The sequence below is a fragment of the Phalacrocorax carbo genome, chromosome 12 (assembly GCF_963921805.1).
Source record: "Phalacrocorax carbo chromosome 12, bPhaCar2.1, whole genome shotgun sequence".
NCBI classification, from domain to species: Eukaryota; Metazoa; Chordata; class Aves; order Suliformes; family Phalacrocoracidae; genus Phalacrocorax; species Phalacrocorax carbo.
In genome coordinates this window covers 20,847,124-20,872,569 of record NC_087524.1, presented here as the reverse complement: position 1 = coordinate 20,872,569, position 25,446 = coordinate 20,847,124, and the positions used below count along the sequence as shown (strand labels likewise).

The window sequence follows — 25,446 nt, the reverse complement described above, 5'->3', positions numbered from 1 at the left end:
CGTCAATACGTGGCAATATATGCCTTGAACATATCTTCATTTTGCAACATCCAGAAATAACGTTAGGGTTTGATAACATGCTTGTTCTGAATGGATGAGTGAGACCGAGGCAATTTCTCCCTGGGACAATCAGGAGTGCCACACGAAGCACAAGAATGACAAGCTTGGTGGCACAAGAGCATGCTCTCAAACAGGGATATCCAGGGGAAGCCACAAATTGAAGCCACCATCTCAGGTTATTGGGCAATGGCAACTCCTTCCAGCCCACGGGCGGTACTGGCTACGGCACCCACTGCCGCTGCCCAAGGAAAGGGCTGCTCCTTCACAGCCGTCCGTGCTCTTACGGAAACATGGTTCTCCTTGTCAACTTTCATGTTGATTCAGCAATAACTAGGTTGTTATTTTTCCTGTTCAGTTTTGTTACTTTTGTCTTCATGTGGCGTCCTTAAAACACCACCACCAGTTGCATTGTAGCTATCTAAAACTCCATATAGCCATAGCGGATCTTCTTTTTAACATTATGCTGAAGGGAAGCACAGCTCACAGCATCGGGAAAACAAGAGTGCAGCATGTGCATGGATACAAGCAGCAATAAAAACAATGTCCAAGATCAAAGGCTCCCTTTCCCCCCACCCCCTTCTTCTTTTCTCCCCTCCCTCTGTAGCTGAGGACCACTTCACCCACTCTGCACCACACCACCACTAGTCTTGGCATAACTCTTTGCTGTAAACCAGCCTGAGAAACTATCTGGATTAAAGTAAATAAATAAAATACTAAAGCAAGAGCCCTTCAGGAGGAGATATTTCCCTGGTCTGATTTACAGCACGCAAAGAACAACATCGTACATCTTCGGTGAGTGGCAGCTCAGGGGCACAAATAAGTAACTGAGGACAGGCAGAAACCTATTAACAGATTTTTGCTGGAAGAAGACATTCATATAACCACAAGAGCCTTCATTCAAATCGACAAAACAAGAACACTGTTAGTTCATTTATTTCAGCCTTTGTCTGTCTTCTCTGCTTAGTTTGTAACTTCTCCTGTCCAAAAATCGCCTTCACATACTGGTTCCCTGCGGGCAAAAGGGACAGACCAGAGAGACCGACTGCGATGGGCGAAGCAGCTCCTCAACAGTGGCTCTGCCCGCGGGTCCTGCAGTCACCTCCGCCTAGTGCTCAGGTAAGTTGTGAACCGTCTGCGCAGACTTCAGGTGAGTTTTTCCCAGTGTAGTGCAAACAGAAGCATACACCCCTTTCCTTATCCTGGAGACGGGCGCTGCCAGGTCAGCTCTGCTACAACGGGCGCTCGCCCGCAGCCTGGGAGCAGGACCCACGCTGTCGGATCACTGACAAGAGTTAACAAGTTATTTCCTTCAATTCCCTCTTCCACAGCCCTCATAATTCAACTCAACTTCATAAACATGACAGATTGCATTAAATATTATTTAAAGAATACGTTTGTCCATCAAAACTAGAGTGCCTAAAAAACCTGTTCCAAATGAGATGACACAAGTCAGCGGATGGCCATTTCTATTTTTATTCTCCTCAGAATTTTATCAGCTTGAAAGACAGGTAACTTCCAGACACGTACACACAGTCTCCCGTTCCTGAGGCATTAAGTTTCATCACAACGGGTTTCTCACAATCACATACCTCAACAGCAGGAAACACTGAAGCATCACCTTCATCTTCATTCTAGCAGAGTCTCGCTTTAGCCCTGACCGTTCCACAATCAATCAGCAAGATTCAGGTATCTACTGTGTTGGCTAATGTTGCAGTACAGGAGACATGACTTCCCTCCCACTTACGATTGCCAATTTTCATTACAAATGTGCTTTGATGCCAAGTTAACCTATAGCCTTTTCTTCCTTTCTGTTTAAGAACAAAATGTGATGTGAACAAACCATTTCTCTGCCTTAATGCAGAAGCAACTTTCAACTTCACATGTTGAGTTGACTGGAGAGAACCCTTCCTCGGAGACTTGTAAAAGTGCAGGAAGGAGGACAGCATCCTCCAGAGACTTGCAGTGATGCTTTAAAGAGCAGAAATTGGCTCCAAGTTTGTTTTCTGTAACACTGAGAGGATAAATAAAAGCTATTTCTCTCAGGGAGCATCTCATGTTTGCATTTATACAAAGTTTCCTTCACTTGAATATACTGGATATTTCCTACAGGGACTTGACCTTTTTGCTTGGACACTGCTCTGCTACGACCTTCCTGTAGAAACTCAGAACCACTATTTGCTTAATGTGGGAGATGAAAAGTCAAACTTGTATCCGTTTTTGCTTATTTCAGCTATTCTTCCATAGGATTACCCAAAGAGAAATGGTGAACTTCATTCTTTCTTAAGTCATTATTACTACTGGCTCCAAGAGCACATCAGATGTTCATGTTTGAAGACTGGATAAACAACCAGAAATCCAGATGCAAAACAAAAACTACCGGTGGGAGGGTGAAAGGAAAACAGATAAATCTCCTTTCAAAAATATAAGATTTCATAGGGAATCTCACTGTTTTACAAAAATATGATGAGGAAGGAGATCTACAACTCCAGGCTGAAACACATAATGAACACCGATATATTTTCTGGGATCTCCAGGAGTCGCTCAAGGCTGAGGATGATCACCAGTACTATATGACTCCTGCCACCTCCTGAGTTCCATAACTACCAATGCATATATTACAATTTTTTTTCCAGAGTCAAGTCCACATATGACAGGGTTTCAAAGTCAAGTGGTAGACTTGACTCTCCACAGGTTCTTCTGCCGCCCCAGTCTCTTCCACTGGGAAGAGTGGGAAGTTATGCCCTGCTGTTAGCAGTGATTCTCTATTTTTCCATGAAGAAAAGTCACCATCTGTGACTTGGTTGCTTTCAAAAGGCTCGAACAACAGAGTCCATCTTACAGATGAACCTTTCCCTCCAACGCTCGTGGTCAGACAGGCCTACACAGATGAATTCAAACATAAACACCACAGAGCTAGGAATCAAGCAGCTTAGAAAGGCCTTTTCTTCTTTGTGCTCTTCTCTCCTTCTCATCCCACTGGAGGGACGGAGACGGTGATGGGACCCAGCAGGCAGGTCCACAAACCACCGACAATGACGTGAATCGCTCAGGAGGTTGATGGGCCACAGCGAGAACGACAGCCCGCACTCTGAGGACACGGCAGAAAATCAAGAGGCAGTCTCTGGGGTCATGCACATTGCTCCGTTACATCTCCCTGTGGAGTGTAAAGGGCCCCTACTGCAACCACAGCTCTCAGGGATATCTGTTTCAGGGGGACAGATGCTGAAGGCATCTAGTTTTAATTACTTCTGGCTGTTCTTTATCCTTCAATCTAAAACTCAGGGCCCTCAGGAAGCCGAGACCTCAGAGCTATGACCGGTTTAGTAGCTTCTCACTAGCTAAACCACAGCTTGGGGGGTGGGGGGGACCAAAGAGAAGAACCACACCTCAGCCCAGAGCCTTCAAAAATGAAAAGACAGCATGAATGCTGGAAGATGACTATTACCAAGTCATCAAAAACTCCTCTAAAAATAAAAAAAAATTTTTAAATCTCTTTGAGACAATATGCAGAGTCACTTTTGCTACAGCAAATGCATCTGTGCATTTGAGGAAGGATTTCTCTCTTCATGCCTCCTGTGTTTACTGTAAGGAGAAGCACCTTTCTGCAGCTCCTCTTCTCCAAAACCTGCATTTGCTAATGAGGTTTCTTCAGTCATGTAGCAAATTCTGTACATCACCATGGAAAACAACTTTGACAGCAACTCTTACCTCTTCTTATAATGGTCATTTCCTATCTGGCAACCATCCTCCTCCCTCTAACAGACATGAACTACCAAAATACCTTTTCAGTACCAGCCATGATCACTTTATGCCTCTGTCTAAAATTTAAGAAAGCTCCTGCACACGCCAGCCTGCACCAGGTTGGCACCAGAGGCACTCACAGACTTACAAAGCCTAAGCCTTGAAAGGAAACAGTGCAGAATGACGCAACGTTAGCCCAGCTATCTATCCCTGTGTCTTAATACCATGAAATAATCTACTCTGTACATTCACAATACCATGCATTATTTCACAATATCAGTAAACTTTTTATTTCCAGGGTAGCAGAAGTACTGCTGAAATAGAATCTGTGCAAAGTCGGCTCCTGGCTGGTCCTCGTGGGCTACTGGCAACTGTGGGTAACTCAGTGAGAACATGCAATAAATGTGTTCTATTTGTTATGCAGGACCATTGTAAAAGGAAAATGAAAACTAGCAGATTTTTTTTAAAATGCTAACAGTAAACATGTTATTGAAGATAGACTGAAGGGAAGGCATCCCCCAAGAGATGAACCAAAATGAAGTGTAACATCGCCCAGACGCAGCCCGCCCACACGCAATAACAACTGCTCAGCATCCCCAGCGAGGAAGCTGCTCCTTCTCTTAAAGAAAAGAAAAAAAAAAAAAAAAGAAAGAAAGAAAGAAAATGCCCCAAATCTGTTAAATTAAACCCAGATAGCATCAATCTGGACTGTCATATTGAAGTGCCATTCAAGTGCTCTCATCAGGCTGGAGCAAGGGATCCCTGACCACCCCAGGGCATGCGGTTAACGTGAAACAACGTTTTAAAATAAAGTTTTCACAGCTATCTATGGACTAACGCCTGCTAACGTTATTCAAGGGTGGAAGGAGAAATAGTTTGGATTCAGATCGCTGGACCACAAGACCACGACGCAATTTTAGTCCCCTCCAGGATTCAACACTATAAAGGTTTCTCGTTCGTTCAGATGCAAGTGAAAGACCTGAAGCAGGTTTTAAAGACTTAATCCTGCCTGGCTGAAAGCTCAGGAACAGACACTCAAGACAGCCTCAAACAACATCCATCACCTAACCCTACACTCAATGCTCCCTTTTGCAAGGCTTTTATTTGCGTAGTTTCTTTTCCTTTTTTGCTTTCTGCTTTACCTTCTGGCAGGACGTTGACGCTACATTAGCTGGTTTGATTTGCGGTGAGAATCAGTTTTTGCTGAACTGTTCGGATACAGGGGTGCCACCTCCACCAGCAGATAAGCTGTTCGGGCACGAAGAAAATAACCCACATCTTAAGTTAGAAAAATACATAAATAAATACAATGGAGGGAAGGAGAGACATTTCCAAAATAAGGAAAGCTAGCTGTCCACTTGGAATTTCTTATATCGCTTAGAATATCAGGTCAGAATTATTAAAGGCTACTTAAAAATACAAAGCAGGAGGAGAGTCCCAGAGGCCCAATAACAATATCCTTTCTCCATTGTCCTGACTTTGTTTGCGTGGAAACAAAGCGTACAAATGATTCCAGCATTCCAGAAACTTTATAAAAACAGGCAATGCCTCGTTTGCCCATTCTTCCTACAGAAAGACATGAGAGCATAAACGTATTCAGTATCTGCTTGCATGCCTTGGGAAAAAATGAAATGAAATGAAGAGCTGCCAAACAATCCAGAAGCAACGTGGGCTACAGGGATTCGGTACGGAGAAACCTCCTATTTTGGGGCCCAGCAACACTAAGGAGTTGTTGCCATAAACATCATCCTTGCTCAATTATTTCACTTTGGTCATAATTAAAATAAACCGGGAGAGGGAAAACAAAAGAAACCACACACACACAAAAAAACCCACAACAACATTGCTGTCCCAACAATCCCAAAATTAATTTTACTGCCACAATTACCAATTCCACTACTGACTACCCTGGTACAGCTGGAATTTGGTTATGTATTTACCATGACCTAGGTATGAAGCTATTTTAAGGACACACTACTTCACAATTTCACATTACAGAACTGAGTGTGTTGCAATTAAATAAGAGTTTCAGCATTTCAAGACTCTGATCAAAGAGCAGGCATGTGATACAATTGTTTATATGTTTCCAGGGAGACCTAAAGAGCTAGAAAACAATAAAGACCTAAAAAGCTAGAAAATACCTGTCGGTTTTAAGAGGTTCCCATGGGAATTCTTAAACAGAGTTTAGAAATTACACAAATACCTCTGCGGTTTCTGAGTTTTGTTTCCTTTTGGCCCTGAAAATTAACAGAATCTGTTTAATACTTTTGAAAATGAATTAGCTACTGCTCAACTGCTGCAAACCCCCAAGCAGCAAACCCTGACATGCCACCAACTCCCAGCAGACGCGGTATTTCTTCTGATGTATCATTTCTATTGATTTTAGATGCTGAAACTAGCCAAAAAGGGTTCCCTTTCCTGCTGCCAGAGATCACAACAACACCTTGCAGCTGCATTTATATCTCTTAGATACAATTCAATAATACATATATAATCAATGCAGTATTTTTTAAAGAAGTAAAGACCGATACTACCAGGAATATTTAAGGAAAGCATAATTCCCTTCTGATCTAATCAGTTTAAAAAAATAAGAACCTCACTCGTGAGAAAGATGAACATATACAGAACGTAAGCCCCAGATACTCAAGAGCTGGTACCACCTGCCTTTGGTTCAGGGAAGAGGGCGCGTCCCTACGCTCCTGCCTTGCCCTTGGCAGCATGAAACAAATCGGTGCTGAACACGGTCATTTTTCCCCTCGCGCTTTGTTGCTTTTGTCCCAGAGGAAAATTCTAGTTTCTACTCAGCGATAAAGATTGCTGTCAGCCCCTTGAATCCGACACCGTGAATAGCTTCAGTGTTCGGCGCCGTATGACGAGCGAGCTCCGGGGCCGGTCGTGTTGCCCAACACAATGGTTACTTGTGGTTCCTCAAGACAGGGTTGAGCAGCAGCCTGCTAGGCAGCAACAGATGTGCTTGTATCTATCACTGCCGGTGAAAAATACTCAAAAGAAATACAATATTTTCTTGAAAAATTCATCTTTTTTTGTTCTGTTCTTGCATTTTGAAGCAGCCTTCAATAACTGCCCCCACCGCTTGCACCTCCAGCCTGGCTCATCGCTGGCTGTGCAGCCAGGGAGCCCATCCCCAGGAGCACCAGGGGGGCAGATGCGCTGGGGGTCCCGCAGGGGGCAGGAGCCCCCTTCCCTGAGAAGTCCCTGCCTGGGGACAGCTGCTACTCTGAGAGTACGAAGGGCTTGCCATTCTGCCAAGAGCTGAGTGCACTGATTATATTAATGCTGATGGAAAGAAAGAAGCAAACGTGATGCTGCAGAAAGGATGCACGATCACATTCAAGGAGGTAGCACAAAGTTGGGGAAATAGGTGGTTGTTCATGGAATCCCAAAATGCAATATATTTTCATGGAATGAGAAAAAAAAAAAACAAACAGTCTTTGGCTGGACAGGGTGCTGGGCCATCTTGTCTAGGACCATGTTTTTCCCAAGAAAGGTTGGACCAGATGAGCCTCAAGATCTTTCCTAACCTGGTATTCTAAGATTCTATGATACCATCAAAGCCACGGAGCATCCTGAAATGAAAGGCAATCAGGACGCATGCCTGCCTAAGTGAAAGCCTCAGCACAGCCAGATTCAAGTCGTAAAAAAAATGAGGGCAGATTTTGCCATAAAAATAACTTTTATGACAAAGTCTTCCACACACGTAAGGATACACTTGCAAGGTGTTCTTTGGATTCAGGTTCTTCTTATTCAAAGCAAAACCAGGCAACCCCATCACCCTTACCAGCTGCAACTTCTGCCCCGTACCTGGTTATGCTGAGAAGGTGATGACCAGCAAAGCCAGGAACTCACAAACCCACTTCCACCTTTCAAACCATGCCCTTTCTGTGGGTGTTTTGTAACCTCACCCATCTGCCACTCGACCCAGGCATCACCACAGCCCTCTCTTGAGTTCACAATTACCTGTCCTCTTCATCTTGGCTTCCCCCAAACAGCTGTTTCCTGACACAAGCCACATCCACCCCTGGAAACTAAACATCGACAGGCTGAAGTTTCACATCAAATCTTTATGTCACACCTTGGTTTATTCCCATTCAAACTTTTCATGAACTTTGTCTACCGTTAGTTTATCAGGTTATCATTGTTATCTGTAAACAATGAATAATACCTTAAAAATATTTCAGTCTGTTTGTCTTGTTCTGTTAGCTTTGATAAGTTCCTTTCAGCTGTAAGGATCAATCTCTGCATACGTACAGACACTAAAGAGATATATAAAATGTACATTACCCAACACTAGAACTCGACCAGTTAATCTCCCTCATCAGAGAGAGGGACAAGGCAGGACAAGTGTCTCGAGACAAGAAGTGCCCTTAGTACAGGGCAGAAGCCCCCAGGTTGTCCGAATTATCCCTGCAGAAGATTCTCTCCAGCGATTAAAGACAGAGCTTAAGTAAACCAGCCTGCTAGTTTAGGGGCACAGTGCTGGGGAGTGCACCTACCCAAGCTTATAAACTGCAAATTACAAGTTTTCAAATTCCTAGTAATATTAAAATAGCAATGTATCTAGGTTCCTAGAGGCTTTAATTATGTGACATTCACAAATAATTTGCCTTTGAAAACGCATGAATACATTAAATTAGTCTTGGAAAAAACCACAGTATTAAACAGGACATTTGAGGCTGAGAAGTGGATTAACAGCAGCATGCCTCATATTTACCCAACCACCAAGCTTCCGGTCCGATCACGGCAAAAGCAGCAGCGTTACATCACGGGCAGCGTGAATACTCGTCTCTTACATACGTGAATTCAGCGTTCTGTGTACGCAGGCACCAAAGGACCACCGAGAGGCAGTCCGAGGGCTCGAGGAGGCAGGGGCACAGCCTCCTTCCATCCCAGCAGCAGCTGGACCTGGGCCCAAACACAGGGAAATAATACAAGCTCACACCCACCGGCTGTGCAAGAGGGCTGGCTCTCCGAGGGGCTGCAGGGCCTATTTCATCCTCCCTGTTATGTGAATAACCCGACTCCTGGGAGGAAGGCGGAACATCCTAGCTCTGATTCTGACCTGCGATTCAGCACCTATTCCCCGCTGAAGGTCAATCTGTCCATCTACTCAGAAAGGAAGCACCTGCACCTGGGCATCACAGTATCTCCAAAGGGGCATACCGTTCTTTGCAGGACAAGCTTTTTAGTTTGGGGCTGGTTTTTTGTTTGGTTTTTGTTGTTTTTTTTTTGCCTTGGTGGGGGTTTTTGAAATGTTTTAAAAGCTAAAATACAATGCAAACATTCTCCACAAATGTACTTTTGATCCTACAAAGTGATCCAAAATTTACTAACAGACATCTATCAGCACATCCCGCCGGCCTGCCGTGCATCAACCTTGAATCATCGGCCTCTATTTCTTGGCTGTAACAAAACACACCCACAGAGAGCAGTAAATGAGGATATGCTGTTTTCTGTAACACAGCCCAGACAGCCGAGAACCAGTTGGACCACGTCAGGCCCTTAATTTGCATTCGTAACAAAGGCAATGTTTCCGTTATCAGTCACGCAACGGTTATTACAGGGTTTAGCGCTACCGGTGCAAGCCCAGGGACGGGGACGAGAGCGCAGCTATTCACTTCCAGGCAGAGCACACGTATTCTGGGGAAGTAACTGTCACGCATCTGAGTCACTGACAGCTTCAGGGACATATTCTGCAAGCAGCTTAATAAAAATCCAGCCTGACGGATTCAATCGGTGATGAGGATATTAACTACTTGGACGCAACGAGGGTTGAGAGCGGGGGACGGAGCATTGGCAGAGCCCCTGCGGGACAGCCGTGCACCACCACCGTGAGATACATCCCTGCACATTGAGCAATACGTTAAATGAATAAGCAGAAATCCACCAGCCTTTCAACATGTCTTTGCATAATAACACCGTCACCGACGATGTTAAAAGCTGGCCGAAGCACTGTTGGATAGATATGAGGCTGTAGAACAGCACGGGATAACAGCTTCATGTTCAGCTGTAAGAGAACAGGAGAGTCTGGAGGTTTTGAAGGAGACCGTGTTATTAAGTTATTAAACTTAAGAGCTTGAAATAGATATAAATCTGGGTATGAAGGCAAAAATAAAGGTATATAAGACACCTCCAAAAACTGGTACACAGCTGTGAAGGCATTTCTAGCTGAAAAACTGACAAAACATTACGTTCCCCCCGCCGGCCCCTTGACAGCTGGGCATATTTCTGCGACCGCCGTCCGGCAGGACAGTTCCTTCCTTTCCCACGCTCCGGAGCTGGTTCCGATTACAGCTCCCAGCAATGGCAGCGTCCCCCGGGACAGGCAGCACAGCCCGGCTTTCGGAACGAGGTGCCCTGGGGACAAAGGCGCGGGGATGGGCTGTCCCCAAATCACACTGTACTGGTCTTCAGGGGCTGAACAGTTTCTCTCCGGAGGGGAGGGGTCTCGGCGGACCAGAGCCAGGCTGCAAAGGAAGAGTGGATTCTTTTTTAGCCACCTTCCAGGAAGCCCAAGATGAGCTTTGTCTCCAAAAATACAGAGCTGCCCAAGGGTCCTACCTTACCACAAGGGTAAGGTAAATAAATGCACTGGCTCAAAAACCAAAAGATTTTTCTTTTGTTAATCTTTTATTGGAATACCTTTCACCTCATTTTGCAAGCAGGATAAATTCTCCTTTAAAAAAAAATAAAAATCACAGCCCTCCCCCAGTGGGAATTTTCTAACATAAACCTTTTTCTCCATTCAGCATTCCATAACCAGCCACCTTTAAGTCCTATTTCAATAAAAGAACACAGAGCGAAACTGGTCTTTAAGAACACCTTCAGCACCAAAGCATCCTGCATAGCATTAACTGCTTAAAACAGAAGTACTGTATGGATTACAGGGCCAGGCTGGAGGAAAACCAGCAGCAATTCCCAGGCTCTGTGCCCTCATCCTTCGGACAGTCCCCGAGTTTCAGTTCTCTTTTATACAATCCCCGAAGAGGAACATTTCCCACAGAGGCTGACAGGTGTGAAAACATCAACTGCAGCCAAACGTGAGTTAGAAAGCGCAATGCCCAAAGAAGTCGGTACGTTATCAGGGAACAGTATGGTGCAAGCTGCTTCCAACTTTGCCAGCAGTACTTTCACACCAGTTTTTTCTCCTTCTAAGACACAGAAGATGCCACGGAGGCTCAGCCACTGCAGCACCATTTTTTGCCATTTTTTTAAAGCAAAACCAACACCAGGAATATAGATGTTACGGCTGCTAAAACTCATGTGAAAGAGCCTGGTAGATGAGGAAGGACGGAGTACCAAAAAAGAAAAATCTAGATAATAATATGCACAATTAACCTGCTAAACTTTATTATATTTAAATACAACATTACTGGAGGAAAAAGCAGTGTACAGACCCTCTGGTGGGACAGCAGCAGAATGGCAGAACTGAGCCTGAAGATGTTAACTACACACAGAGCTACCCTGGACAAAATTTATAATCTCTTTTGGAAGGCATTAAGCTTTCATTTCAAAGGACAAATTGCTAACCAAGGGCCTTTGGAAATGTAAAACACTGTTTACAGAGAAAGTTTTGAGGGTTCAGTGATTTTTCAAGGAAATTATTTGAGTTTCTTCCTCTAAAGATCCTGGTAAATGAGGCCAAATTTCAAGGGCAATTAGTTTGATCCAGCAGAGCAATTCTCAAGCGTTTTCAGTACAAACTACAACTCCGTCAAAGCACATATACACATAACTTCTAACTTCTGCAGTTTGCTAGTCAAAGATATTAAAAAAAAAGAAAAGACGTGAAGAACCCGACCGCCAGGAGCTCTCCTGCACATCAGCCTGTAGCCCAGGTCAAGCCACGCTGTGCTCAGGTGAAGCACAGAGGCGCTTGCGGGGGAATAGGAGCAAGTCTCCTTGAAAAAAAAAATCACACAGTACGACAGTACCAGTTATCTCAACACCGCATCTTCCTAAGTTTGTTTCTAATAGTTTAAACTAAGTAATGCAAATAGGTCATCATTTAAATATAGTTCCTGTTTCCACCTTTTCCCTTCCCCACCCCCCGCCTTGCCAGAAATATTTAAGTCACTAAAATTTCCTCTCTGCCCCCAGTTCTGCCGGGAACCGGCGAGGCGCTGGAGGTGGGAGGCTAGCCCCTGAAAAACAGAGTAGAGCCAAGTGTTGCGTCTGTGGCCTTGGGGATGTGCCCTCAGATGAGTTTTTAATTTGGCTTCTCAAGATTGATCAGTGCAGGTGCAATTTAAAAGCAACCCGAAGCAGCAAGCTAGGTAGTTTGACTGAAAAATAATGAGCTTTTGACAACTGCAAACAAAATGATGATGTGAATCCATTTAAACTCATCCCTGTATTTAACAGGAAAAGTATATATCATTTTAACTTGGTTATACAAAGGCTTTTCTTCTGCATTACAAAAGCTTTTTTGCCACGATCTTGCTCTCGGTAGCAATTTGCAAACCTTGCCCAATTGTACGAGATGAATTTTTCTGCTGCCTGTGTTTCTACTAATATTGCTGAGTAATTAAATATTTTAAAGTGACATTGTGCAGTATGACTAAATGTATTCATGAAACCCAAACCTAATTAAAAAAAAATAACAACTCAGAAAGTACCTGAGACATCTAAACCCGCAGAACACAGGATACAAACATCAGTCATTGCTTGTTTAAATCAATAGCTTACTACTCACGGAATAGCACGGCACTGTAGCTCAAGCAATACACAGCATATTTACAGCAGAAACTAAGGCTAGGAATGCAGAGAAAAATAATCATCGAAGGAAAAACAGCAAAGATGACAAGATTAAAGGACAAAAGATAATAAAAACAGTGTTTACCAAAAGAAACAGCAAGCAAGTGGAAGGAAGGGTTAGTAGATACAGGTAGAATCCTAATAAGTTATGGTAGATTCTCTGCAGATTTTACACACCGATATGCTTACAAATTGCCACATTATACCAAAAATAAACTAAAAGATGGAAAGGTTGGTTGGAAAGTGAATTGCCCCTCTAAGAAGTAAATTCTTAGATGCAAATTAAAATGCATCCCACGTAGCAGGGAAAACTGCTCTGAAGCTAAAGAATGACAGCTCTTGGTAAGGAAATATTTACAGATCCTTTATCAAATATACTGAAAACAAGAGGGTCTTTAACCACAAAGTCCCATCGCTGGCTTCGAGTCGTGATTACATGGGCCTTCTCGCATTCGCCAAAGGGTTGTCTTTTGTTTCTGATAAACGAAAGATTAGAAGAACCAAGGGAAGTAACAAATTATGGGAGCAAACGCCAAGATAAAGGAAGGCATAGCAAGACCCTCGGGGAGCGTGGTCGCACCTCGGGGACCCAGCGACAGGACACCAGCAGACCACGGGGCACCGTGACCGTTAGGTGGCAAGACCGCGGGCCGGGGACGTGCTAGCTCTATACAACCAACCAAACTAACCTGGCCCCCTTACAATCCACGATACCCCACGTCCGTGGGAAAGTGATGTTCAAAAGCATCGTGCTCCCGCAGTTCACCTCAGCCTTTGGTTATTCTGGCTGATAATCAAAATTACTCTGCTAGTCTTCAATCAGTCCCTTGCAAGGGGCACCAGCATGAACTACAGCAGCGCTCCATTTTATCTAAGCTTTCTTTAAAAGTTATTTCAGATGAAAGAGAGATTGATTTTGCTGAAGAGGAAGAAAACTCAAGAACCACAGCAATTAAAGAAAAAGCCAACCACAAGGAAACCTGAAAGCGACTGGTCGCAGAAGAGTAAGATCTTGTGAATGCGGAGTTGCACATTTCATTACCCTCTGATGCCTCCAGAGCAACAAAACCTAGAAGTAGGAGGAGATGTCTTAGTTCATGCAACTCCCTTGCTTTGGCAGAAAAGTTTAGCCTCCAATTTACTGAGTACATTTTGTCCTGATATCTTAAGTGATGTGAGTTAATGCAATTTTCCCTTGCTTCCCTTGGAAATCTTCTGCTATTTGCTTTTTCTTAAAAATTCATACTGCTATTTACCCAAAGTGTTTTCTAGGCTGCATTCTTCCCGGTGATTCGTGATGTTGCTGCATCCTTGTCTGTGTGTGATACCTTGAGGGTCCGGCACTGCGACTGGTACGGCTTCAGCCGGCTGCCGGGGCACCCTCGCTCTCCTGCGTGAAACAGCCGCCCCTTCTCAACAGCAATAACCCAAAACCTGTCGCTTCCATCGCTCGTGGTTTTTTTGAGTTTGTACCTCATCGCGCCTCTACCTGATTTACAGTTCTGTTTTTTGTTTGACCTGCTCACATCTCTCATTCTTACCAATAAATATTACTTTACATTAGAAAAAGGAAATCTCTGATAAGCTGAGTTTTCAGGACTCAGCACTTTTTCCTTTTTACAGCGGGGATAAAAGGGATAAAAGACCCCATGGCAAAGCCATGCCACGTTTTCCAGTGACAATAAGCTGTCACTACAAGCAACAAACTACCCCGACAAATTTCTTTCTGGTTTTATTTCTTCCCTTAGCCAGAAAACACCTTTGAGCACAGACACATCACTTCTGCGTGGGCAAGCACTAGATGTCTGCAAGCAGCTTTTCACTTTGCCACTTCACCAGTGAGTCACCAGTCAGGAGTCAAAGGAAAAAGGGCATTTTTAGGGCACCGCTGTTCGACAGGGGATGTGCTCGGTGAGCGGCGGACGGGGCTGTGCAGGGGCAGCTCCCACCCTGCCCCGCAGACCCGGCACCGGGCAGGGCAAGGGCTCCCATCCGGGTGCTGCAGGTGCCAGGACAGACTGTCAGCAAGGCCACTTGTCCCCTAACTCACCGCCAGGACCAGGAGGAGAATAAAAAGCAGCCTTTAATGCTACGCTTGTTCGGGGAGCTGTTTCACTGGAGATAATCGGTTGGCCGGCTTGCTTGGGAAGAGAAATCTCAGCACGCTGCAATCAAAATACAGTCCAACAGCATCACCCTCTCCTATCGGCAAGAAAAACTCTCATCTATTCTTCCATTTCCCAAAGACATCCTCTGCAGACAACACAGAGGATTTTGGCAGCCCAAGGGTATCACTGATGGAATTATTACACCTGCAGTAAGACGACGGAATGAAAAAGCACAACACCATGCACATGCCTTAAAAACATGTTCCACGCTGTGAATAACTCAAAAATAAATCCCGTACTAATACTTCAATAAATTCCTGTGACTGACTTCCTTCTAATCTCTGTTTTATCGGTACCTAATTTCAGCTCTGGCTTACACAGGTTTTCCAGCCTGTTGTACGTATATATTTAAAAGATATGTTACATTTCAGCAAAAGGTTTGGAATAAATACAGCCTCTTTTTTTAAATATTAATAATCATAGCGTTTGGAATTATACAATACATATTGTTATCAAACTACACTGGGATGAAACCTTGTACAGAGGGCACAGGCAATGAGGTAAAAATATATATATATATAAAGACCAGAGTTCGAAAGGATGCAGAAAGCCTGCGCAGAGCAGCCTGGTGGCTACAGCCACTTTTCATTCAGCTTGAATTCTGCTGCATCACATTGCAAATCAGTTAAAGCAACATCTGAATCATTCCCTAAGACAGCTCTCAACCCATAAAATGAGCATCACATACAGGGTACCCATAAAACAACGCTCCACAAAGAATACATAAGTCAGAACTCTTTAATAATGTATCAATTCAATTGACAATGCTTTCGGTTACAGAGCACCAAATTATATTTTAGGTTACAGAGGAATTCTGCTTTCATTAATACTGTATCAAGAAATCAATAATGAAATGCCTATCAAGAAATAAAGACCTGCTCGCCGCAGGCATCGCGACGGCAGCCCCCAGGTTTGGCTCCTGCACTGCTGCTCCCCGGGCCTCAGGGATGCGGCGCTGGAAAGCCACAGCATCCCAGCATGTGCTGGAGGAGGAGCACGTAACCGAGTTAAGTTTGCATACGTTAGTCACCAAGTAGCACCGCTCCGACTACACTATTTATCTATGAATTAAAAAAAAAAAAAACAAACAACAACAAACCAAGAATTTCTTCGAAATGCAGCGTACGGCTTGCGTTCCAGGATCGGGTAAACCACGTGGCTGTCTCTAAACTCAAACATGACGACCGCAGTAACAGCCCTTCCATTTTAAACAAGCAGCAATTTCTTATGCCTCTCTCCATCCGCTTTGAACGCACCACTCCCACTAATCCAGGCAAAACTCCTTTGCACAGTTATATGTTTGAGTTTCAGTGAACTCAAACAGGTAACTGCATACTCGGCAATCTCTTCACTTTGCCCCCTATTGCTACGTTTTATACAAAAAATTCAAACGCCAGCATCATCCTCCCAGAACAAGAGGGTTGCCTCGCAGCATGCAGGTCGCCGCTGCTTCCCCCACTCTCCGGGCAGGAGCAAGACCCCAGCCAGCCCCTCTGCTCCGCGCAGAGAGGAGCCACCACCCCCCAGCCGGTCCCTTCGTACCCACCCCCCGACGCCGATGGAATAGCACCTTGTAGCAAAAACATCCATTTTCTTGCCAACTGCTTTTGCTGAGAAATTTTCAGCGTGCTTCCAGATACAGAGTCATTCACCTTAATGTTTCTGTATACAGGCAAGTTTTTTTTCTCCTAAAGCACCTTCATTCACCGCCGATGGCCTTCAAGTGCTCTGATACAACCTTCAGACACAGGATCTCCAGCTGGAGTTAAGCCCTGCCACAAATCCACACTGAAGAGTATTTTGGAAACGGGGACTGAAATACACTATCTCATTTACAAAATGACAGTATCACTCAAAGGACGTACAAACATAACCCTCAGGTTCTCTATATAATTGAACGATTTCTCCTGCAGAACTCCCACTCCTTCAGTGAGCAGGGTGGACCGCGCTCACATCAGTCAGGCAAACGTGCACTATTTCTTATTATCTTTCTGCTTTCCACCCCACACAGCATTCAGCGCTTGCCCGGGCTCTTTCGGGTTCTTCGCTCCAGTACAACTGACCTGCTCCGAAATCTTGGCGAACACATTTGCAGGACGTCATCAGACAAGAAGTACATAAGCCCTTTACTGACACCACGTGCAGCTGACTTCTCATAAAGCACCGAGGGTAGCCGGGACAAGGCAGCATCGCGCCGCAGGCTTCCTACAGCTCTTTCTCACTTTGCAGTTTGTCATCCTGTGTTCACCCATTTTTCTTCATGTAACCTCTTAAATGAAAAAGGTCACCAAGCACACCAGTCGAAGCACTCCTATAACGTGCTCTAAAACTAGTTCAGTCAATAACACAAGTCTCCAGCTTTGGTCCATCAACCAACAGCTCAGAATAAACCAATTCACGGCACAACCTGTCTTACAGAAGAGTCAAAAAGCACACGGTGTGCACAGGATGAGACAGGTGCCTTGATTTAATGAGAGCAGGTGTTGCTATAATGAAGCACACACCATCCTGTGAGAGAGACGCCAAGAAAATACAACCTTCGCTATCGCCATAAGCCACCGCTGTCACTCTCCGCTTGGGAACATGCACGAGCCCACATAACCTGTGCGACGCGAGGACCACAGCTCTGCCCATCCCCTCCTTCAGCTTCACGAGAATCCACGTGGAAGAGGAAGGTCTTACAGAACCCTCGACCTTGCAGATTCCCCAAACCGCCACCTTCCCGCTTCCAACCATTTCAGCCCAACACGGCGCACTTCTGACATCGCCAGGCCGTATAATCCACAGCCGGGAACGCAATACGGGGCGGGGGAATTAAAACACCACCAAGGAAAACTGGGATTCAAGACAGCTGTTCTGGCAGAGGCCAGCTGTTAACTCACCTAGATATAAAAACCTGATTGAGCTAGATAACAGATAGATAAACATAAACATATGAGGCGGAAAAGGGGAAAGAAACAAGATACAAAAGCGAACTAGGACCCAAATGTGCTAAAATTATTACTTTGCACCTGCAGTTCCCAGGCTCGGGATAAATTTCTGTAGCCAAACAGCAGCATCACACCAATTTGAGGTATATAAGGATGTCTGGTTTTATTAAAGGTGTCGGGGGCATAGGAAGCTTTTAAACTAGGAATTCAGTTTTTATCATTTACTTGGAAGAACATATTAAATGCATTTAAGGAATACAGAGTGTGTTAGTCAAAGCACAGCAAGCAAGGCTGGTGTAACACAGCTCCTGTGTCATTCTTTTATTTGCAAGCAAAGGCAGAGCAAATTAAAGGAACCAAGCACTACACCCACGCCGTTTTGTTTCTCACATTATTTCTTTCCCGTCTTCTCCCACATTTCCAAAACAACTGCTTTTGTCGCCTGAGGAAACAAATGATTTTAGCTGAACTCCCTTCACTCCCCCCGACACAGAGCCCCCGTACGCGAGGTTTGCACCCGCACCGGCACAGCCTCTGCCGGGTGGTCTCTGCTCGTCCCACCTCCGCCCCTGCCCCCTTCCTCTCTCCGGGTGCCACAAGTGCCACCACCCCGGCACAAAGCAGAGGCAGGCTGCGCCGCAAGCCCCCGGTGCCATCGACAGCCAGTAGAGACCATTACTCCCATTAGGGACCGCTCAAGGCCCAGCTCCCACCTCCAGCAAGAAGAAGACGGGGCCGGTGCCACCTCCCCACATCGAGACTTAAATGGTTTCATTTGTTACCCAGCAAAGCAAACCGGGAACTTAACGTGCCTCCTGGATAAGGCGAGCGGATTATATCTGCATAAAAATCTCTTTTAAATGACATCCATTTTCCAGCTGGAAACTTCAGCTGTCATTAATTTTCATCAAAAGTTACTTTTTTTTTTAAGCCCCAAAGCGCAACATGCACAGAATAAATATTTTTTCAGTTCTCAGCCTCTTTATTCCTCCTTTCCAAGTTTTCTGTTATAGAGCTTATAACATCTTAGGAAAACAAGCTCGGCAAGCGATGTCATTTCTTTTAACTCAGCACTCCCTACTCCGTACAAAACAGACACAGGCGACGGGTTCGAAGCTACGCAGCTGGACGCACAGCAAATCACCTCACCCTATGGAAATAAGCCACAAGGAGAAGAACCTCACAGAAAATAATAATTAAAAAAAAAATACACGCTTTCCCAATTAAAAAACCCTGTCCAATCTCACAGCAGATATCCATTAACCCTTTCTACAACCCAAACCGATGGTTTTTAACCAAGGCTAATCTCACCCAAGGGACAGTAAGAGTTTGCACACAGCCAGGTCACCCCTCAGCTGCTGGTCCCGTGCATCTGAACGCCGTGTATACCGACAGCCATGCTCACCTCCGGAAGGGCTGGGTGAAAACAGTGTGGATGTGCTGACAGGAGAGAAATGGCTTTTTAGAGCTGAATTTCATGCGTGAGCCCTACCTGGGGGGCCGGGGACAAGCCCGAGAGCTCAGACACCCCGCTTCCCAGTTGGGTGGCATGGAGGCAAGTTAGTGGGGATGGCTGTCGGTGGGACACGTAGTGCTTGGTGAGTTAACGGAGATGTCCGTCGGTGGGATGCCCAGCGCTCAGCAAATTAATCGGGATGCCCATCGGTGGGGTACCCGATGCTTGGCGAGTTAGCAGTTGCCCATCGGTGGGGTACCCGATGCTCGGTGAGTTAACGGGGATGCCCGTCGGTGGGATGCCCAGCGCTCGGTGAGTTAACAGGGATGCCCATCAGTGGGGTACCCGATGCTTGGCGAGTTAACAGGGATGCCCGTCGGTGGGACGCCTGATGCTCAGTGAGTTAAGGCGGGACGCCTAGCGCTCGCCAGTTAACAGGATGCCCATCGGTGGGGTACCCGATGCTCGGCCGTTCCCGCGGCCCCGATGCCATCTCACCCGTGCCCCCCACCGCCCAGAAGCCCAGCCCGGTGTCACAGCCCACCCGGCCGCCTCGCCTCGACGCGAGGGTGCCCGCTGCCCTCCGGGCTCCCACGGGAACGCGCCCGTCCCTCGGGCCTCTCCAGCGGGCTCGGCGGCACGGCCGTACCCCCGAGGCCGGGCATCCCGCGGGGACGGGGACACGCGCGCCCCCGCCGGCCTCGGGGGCAGCCCCGGGGGGCGAGCGCGGCGCCGGGCGGCGGCTGCCAGCGCCCCGGGTGCGGGCGGGAGCACGCCAAGGCCGGCCGCTGCCCGACCCGCACCCGGGGACGGGCCGGTCCCCCGGCGGGCATCGCCCCCCGCCCCGGGCTCCCCGGCACCTGCGCGGCCGGCGACCACCTGCGCCGCGTCCCCCTCGCCGGCAGCACGGAGCCGCTGCCCCCCGGCTCCCAGCCTCCCTCCGTCCTCTTCCTCCCTCCCTCCCTCTCTCCGCCGCACCGGGCTCCGCTCACCTCGCCGGTCCGGCGGCTCCGCGGGCCCCTCGGCGCCGCCCGCGGGACCCTCCCCGGCCCGAGCGGCGGGCAGAGGCGGCGGCAGCCACGCAGGAAATTTCCCCTCGCCGCCGCCGCCTCCTCCTTCTCCTCCTCCTCCTCCTCCTCCTCCTCCTCCTCCTCCTCCCCTCGGCGCCGCGGCGGCGGGCGCGGAGCCGCCTGGCGGACACTGCCCGTATCGGCGGGGGATGCGGGGGATGAGGGGCATGCGGCGGGATGCGGGGACTCGGGGGGATGCGGGGACTCGGGGGGGTGTGGGGACTCGGGGGGATGCGGAGGACGCGGGAGAAGGCAGGAGGATGCAGGAGGATGCGGGGAATGCGGCGGGATGCAGGGGGATGGGGAGACGCGGGGGGATGCGGCAGGATGCGGGGGGGACACGGGGGGATGTGGGGGGCCTGACCCGGGTGGAGGTGGAGGGGACCCCCATCCCCGTGTTCAGCCCGAGCCCGCCTGCCCACCGGCGGGTGCTTCGTCACCCCGGGGCCGGCCCCCCTCCTGCTGGGAACGATTTGATCGGCAGACGAGAAGTTACTGTGTGTTGAGACCGAAGTTTCAGGCAGGGCTTCGGCTCCAGCCTGGCACGGACACCACTGCTACACCCGCCAGGATCTCAGAAGTCAGATCTGTGCATGCTCCAAGAGCCTCATTTCATCTGGCGCTTCACAGAGACAGCGCTGAGGGTGCGCGGGAGCACGAGGGATGGGTGTTTGACAGCAGCGAGTTCCCCTTGGGCGGCAAGCGTGAAGTTGGGCGTCCTCCTTTCCCAAAATCGCTGGTATGACACACCTCCGAAGGACCTGAGGGGCCCCTGTCAGGATCAGCCTCCCGGGATCCTTCCTCCTTCTGCTCACCCGACCATCACCACCTCCACCCGGGCTGGGGTGGACGGGACAAGTCTGAGGCCTTTTGCACCCACCTCCCCTCCCGAGAAACCTCTGCAGCAGCTCAGGCTGCATGGGGCCGATGAATCAGGACGGTGAAACCCAGAATAGAAACGTCAGGCTGAAAAGTAGGGCAGGGAGGAGGGGATTACTGAAGGAAAGGCGAGAATCAGGGAGTCGGAAGGCACATCTTGCTTTCTTTTGTCTCCAGTCCCTTGGATACCACCTATTGCAGAACAAGGCGCTCTGCAGAAGAAACCTCTCCTCCAGGAGGGCCTCGTGTATATGTTACTTTCAAAGACCCATATCTGTGCACACCATATTTAAGCGTACCAAAGGACGTCAGACAATTAGCGATTGTATGAAAAGACCATCGAAACAAAATGTTAGAACATCTGTGAATATTTGTGTCTTCTGCAGAAATCTTAATCAGAGCCTAATTACGTCCCTTCGGCATCGCGTTGGCTAGGAAACAGCAATTTAGTGGAACGCTAAAATTTTTCAGCAGACATGGCAGTGCAAGCGGGCACGGCACCAGGAAGGCGTTTGATTTTAATGAACGTGTTTGTAGATCAACTGACTGCAAGTCAGCAATTTTCTCGCTGGTAACCATTTGCAAGAAGTTGTATATTAATTTAAATGACTGCTTATATCCAAGCAACAAAATAAATGGAATTATTACATGTTGGATAAAATTACCACATTTTTTGTTAGTGCAGAAATTAAAAGTACTATTATACCGTGGTTCCAAAATGAATTACTCATGAGAAAGAAACACGAAGCTGAAGTTGGACAATAAAGAACCGAAGAAAATGCATGTTATAGTCATTAATACATTATTGGGGGGAATGAGATTTTTCTGTAGATAAGGGGAATATCTAAATAACTTGTACAATTGTGAAATAAAGTTATAAAAGAAACTTAATCCAATCTTTCTTGCTCCAGCATCCCATACTCAAGTCCTCAGTGTAACTATTGCTAGGACATGACCTCCACACCTGGGGCCATAGCTCTGCTTTCTCGCAGTCAAGTCCCGGATACTTCTAAGCCCGGGTTTATGCTGCTGATGTGTTTCAGGACACACTAATGAGCTGGAGCCAACAGGAGCGAGTAAGCCTAAGGCTGATCTTATCTTCAGTTGCTGGCTAGAGAAAAAAAATATGGTGTGATGTTCTCTGATACAGGCTTTGTCCAGAAAACTAGATTAGCACCCTGCAAAGCCTAGGAGCTGGGGATCCGAAGAACGAAGCGTCTTTAAACCCATTTTCAGTGCTCTCCAGGCCAGGTCTGAAGAGAATGTGCGCTGTTAAGAAAGGGGAGAGGATGAGAAATGAAGCTGCTCTAGGATTTGAAGCAATTCAGCTGCACTGACAGAGCTTAGCTGCTTCATCAGAAAACAAATTTAAGACTGAAATACGATAGAAGAAATAAGATGAAAACCGGTGGATGTCTGCGTGTTTAGCCCGATAGAGCTCCAACAGTGGCTTTTCTTTGTCCATCTCACAGTCCACTGGTCGTCTGTCTATTCCTCTCTTTCCATCACAAATCAAACACATTCTCAGAAATGTCAGCTCTTTGGCAACCGCTTCACCCCGGCTTCCAATTTGCCGGAGGAGCTGCAGGACCTCCGACAGCTTCTGGCAGGACCCGGCACCTGCAGCCCTTGTTCCGCACTGTGGAAGTAACATTATTCCGGTAGAAGGGGTGGAAACTTTCCCATGAACAATTACAGTCACTTTGCCGCTCTCTGTTACAAAAAGCGTCTCCTCTGCTTCAAGCTCAAGAAATATATTACAAAAAGAGGTGATATTTGAACACCAAATATTTGTTTCGGGTGCTCCAGCGCGACAGTGAACCTGATAGCGCCAGGTAAGATAAAACGATGTCTCTTGCTTTCTGTACAACGCCCATAAAACCAAAAGGCGATAATGCGTGGTCACAGAGAGGATTTCAAGGAGCAGCACCTATAGTCTTATTAAAGCATACAGTACCGACCATAATCCTACCACTTCCCTTCACATAGACAAAAGCTCTCCAAATATTTACCAGGCTCCCACGCTTACTGAGAAACGGCCACCCTACCCTTGGTAGCGGCTCGGTAGGTCTGTCTCTTTACCGATACGCTGGAACACAAATTGTAAACGTCCCGAAGAAGTTGGGAAATCAGAGGCAGCACAGCAAACCGCAGATACAGACACATGATTTCTGTAAGTGCAAATGCATCTCAGCCTAAAAATACGCTAAAAACTCCTTAAAGTGAAGTTAATTGGGCAAAAGGATGAGAATATGCAACATCCCAGCGGTAGCTAATGTAATGACTTCAAAGAGGTCTTTTTATAAGATTTTTACACTTGGAATCTAAAATGATGAGTATCTAGGAATATATTTAAGTATTCAAGGCTACATATCTTTATAATTGTTACAGAAATTGCAACAAATGAAAGCCTGCCCTGCCAGCTCTTCTCTCCATCTCCACCTCCAGGTTTTGTTCTAAACATTACAAACCTCAGCTCAGCTTCAAAGCCACATTTTTATTAAACTGAAAATACTGCAGAGGCCATACTTTCTGCCTCTTACAAGGCCAGAAGGCTCTTTTTCCCCCACCCTTCAATAAACTGTACTTGACCACTCAACTTGCACTTGTCAGTCATGAATGACAGCAGCTTTTTAATGCCTAAACGCATCAGTTTTGCAAGTCATCTTTTGAGGTATGGAAAGAAGATACCCGCGGAGATCTTAGAGGCTTTAGTGGAGCTCAGCTGCTTTGGTAACTGCAGTCACTGACCTTTGGGGTTAAAGAAAAACAGAAAATTTTCAAAATTTTATTTTAAAAACTCGGTTTTTTTCCCAGAACAGCCTGTGCTGTTCTGTTTAAAGCCCACAAGCATTCTACAACTTGGAAATGGAGAGAAACAGGACAAGCAAGGAGTCAGACGCTCAGTAAGCCACTACCAAGGTTCGGGTCTCCTTCAGCTGCCTTGGCATGTCTCATGTTAAAAGCTTTAGAAGATAAACTTTCCAATGGAAAAATTAATTTCTTATTAAAACTTAACTCTGGCTAATTGCTTAATCTCAAAATCTTTGAGAATAGGCAATTTCAAGGGCTGCCCCTGCAGCCGCCACGTGAGGCAAGCGGCGTTCCCATTTGGGCAAGGAGCGCTCACGGCAAGCAGAGATGCTGAACGTGGCTTTTCCTCCTCTACCACGACCAGTGCATTGGGTTTGCGTGGCAAGGCTTGGTAGTGGGGGGGCTACAGGGGTGGCTTCCCCTGTGTCCAGTGGAGCCAATGCCAGCCGGCTCCAAGATGGACCCACCGCTGGCCAAGGCTGAGCCCATCAGCGACAGCGGTAGCACCTCGGTAGCAGAGATTCCCCTGCAGCCCGTGGTGAAGACCACGGTGAGGCAGGCTGTGCCCCTACAGCCCAGGGAGGTTAGCGGTGGGGCAGAGATCCCCCTGCAGCCCAGGGTGGTTAGTGGTGGGGCAGATACCCCCCAGCAGCCCAGGGAGGTTAGCGGTGGGGCAGAGATCCCCCTGCAGCCCAGGGAGGTTAGCGGTGGGGCAGATACCCCCCTGCAGCCCAGGGGGGTTAGCGGTGGGACAGAGATCCCCCTGCAGCCCAGGGAGGTTAGCGGTGGGGCAGAGATCCCCCTGCAGCCCAGGGAGGTTGGCGGTGGGGCAGAGATCCCCCTGCAGCCCAGGGGGGTTAGCGGTGGGGCAGAGATCCCCCTGCAGCCCAGGGAGGTTAGCGGTGGGGCAGAGATCCCCCTGCAGCCCAGGGGGGTTAGCGGTGGGGCAGAGATCCCCCTGCAGCCCAGGGAGGTTAGCGGTGGGGCAGAGATCCCCCTGCAGCCCAGGGAGCACCCCATGCCAGAGCAGGAGGATGCCCGAAGGATGCTGTGACCCTGTGGGAAGCCCGCGCTGGAGCAGGTTTGCTGGCAGGGCCTGTGACCCCGCAGGGACCCACGCTGGAGCAGCCTGTTCCTGAAGGGCTGCACCCCATGGAAGGCACCCACGCTGGAGCAGCTCATGAAGAAATGCAGCCCGTGAGAAGGATTCATACTGGAGAAGTTCCTGGAGGACTGTCTCCTGTGGGAGAGATGAGCGTTCCCACGCTGGAGCAGGAGAGGAGTGTGAGGAGTCCTTCCCCTGAGGAAGGAGTAGCAGATACAGCTGTGATGAACTGACCCCAACCCCCATTCCCCGTCCCCCTGCGCCGCTGGGTCGGGGGAGGAGGTAGAGAATTCGCGAGTAAAGCTGAGCTTGGGAAGAAGGGAGGAGTGGGGGGAAGGTGTTTTAGGATTTAGTTTTTATTTCTCATTATCCTACTCTGACTTGATTGGTAATAAATTAATTTTTTTTTCCCAAGCCGAGTCTGTTTTGCCTGTGATGGTAATTGCTG

At 47.5% G+C, this 25,446-nt stretch overlaps 1 protein-coding gene across 2 annotated transcripts in view; it reads right to left on the bottom strand.

Moving 5' to 3' along the window:
• Nucleotides 1-20,234, bottom strand: part of PTPRE (protein tyrosine phosphatase receptor type E) — a 109,684-nt gene extending 89,450 nt beyond the window's left edge. For both annotated transcript variants that reach the window (XM_064464383.1, XM_064464382.1), the window contains exon 1: nt 20,123-20,234. The gene's annotated coding sequence lies outside the window, so the exon portion shown is untranslated. The remainder of the gene's footprint in view (nt 1-20,122) is intronic.
• Between the last annotated feature and the right edge of the window lie 5,212 nt (nt 20,235-25,446).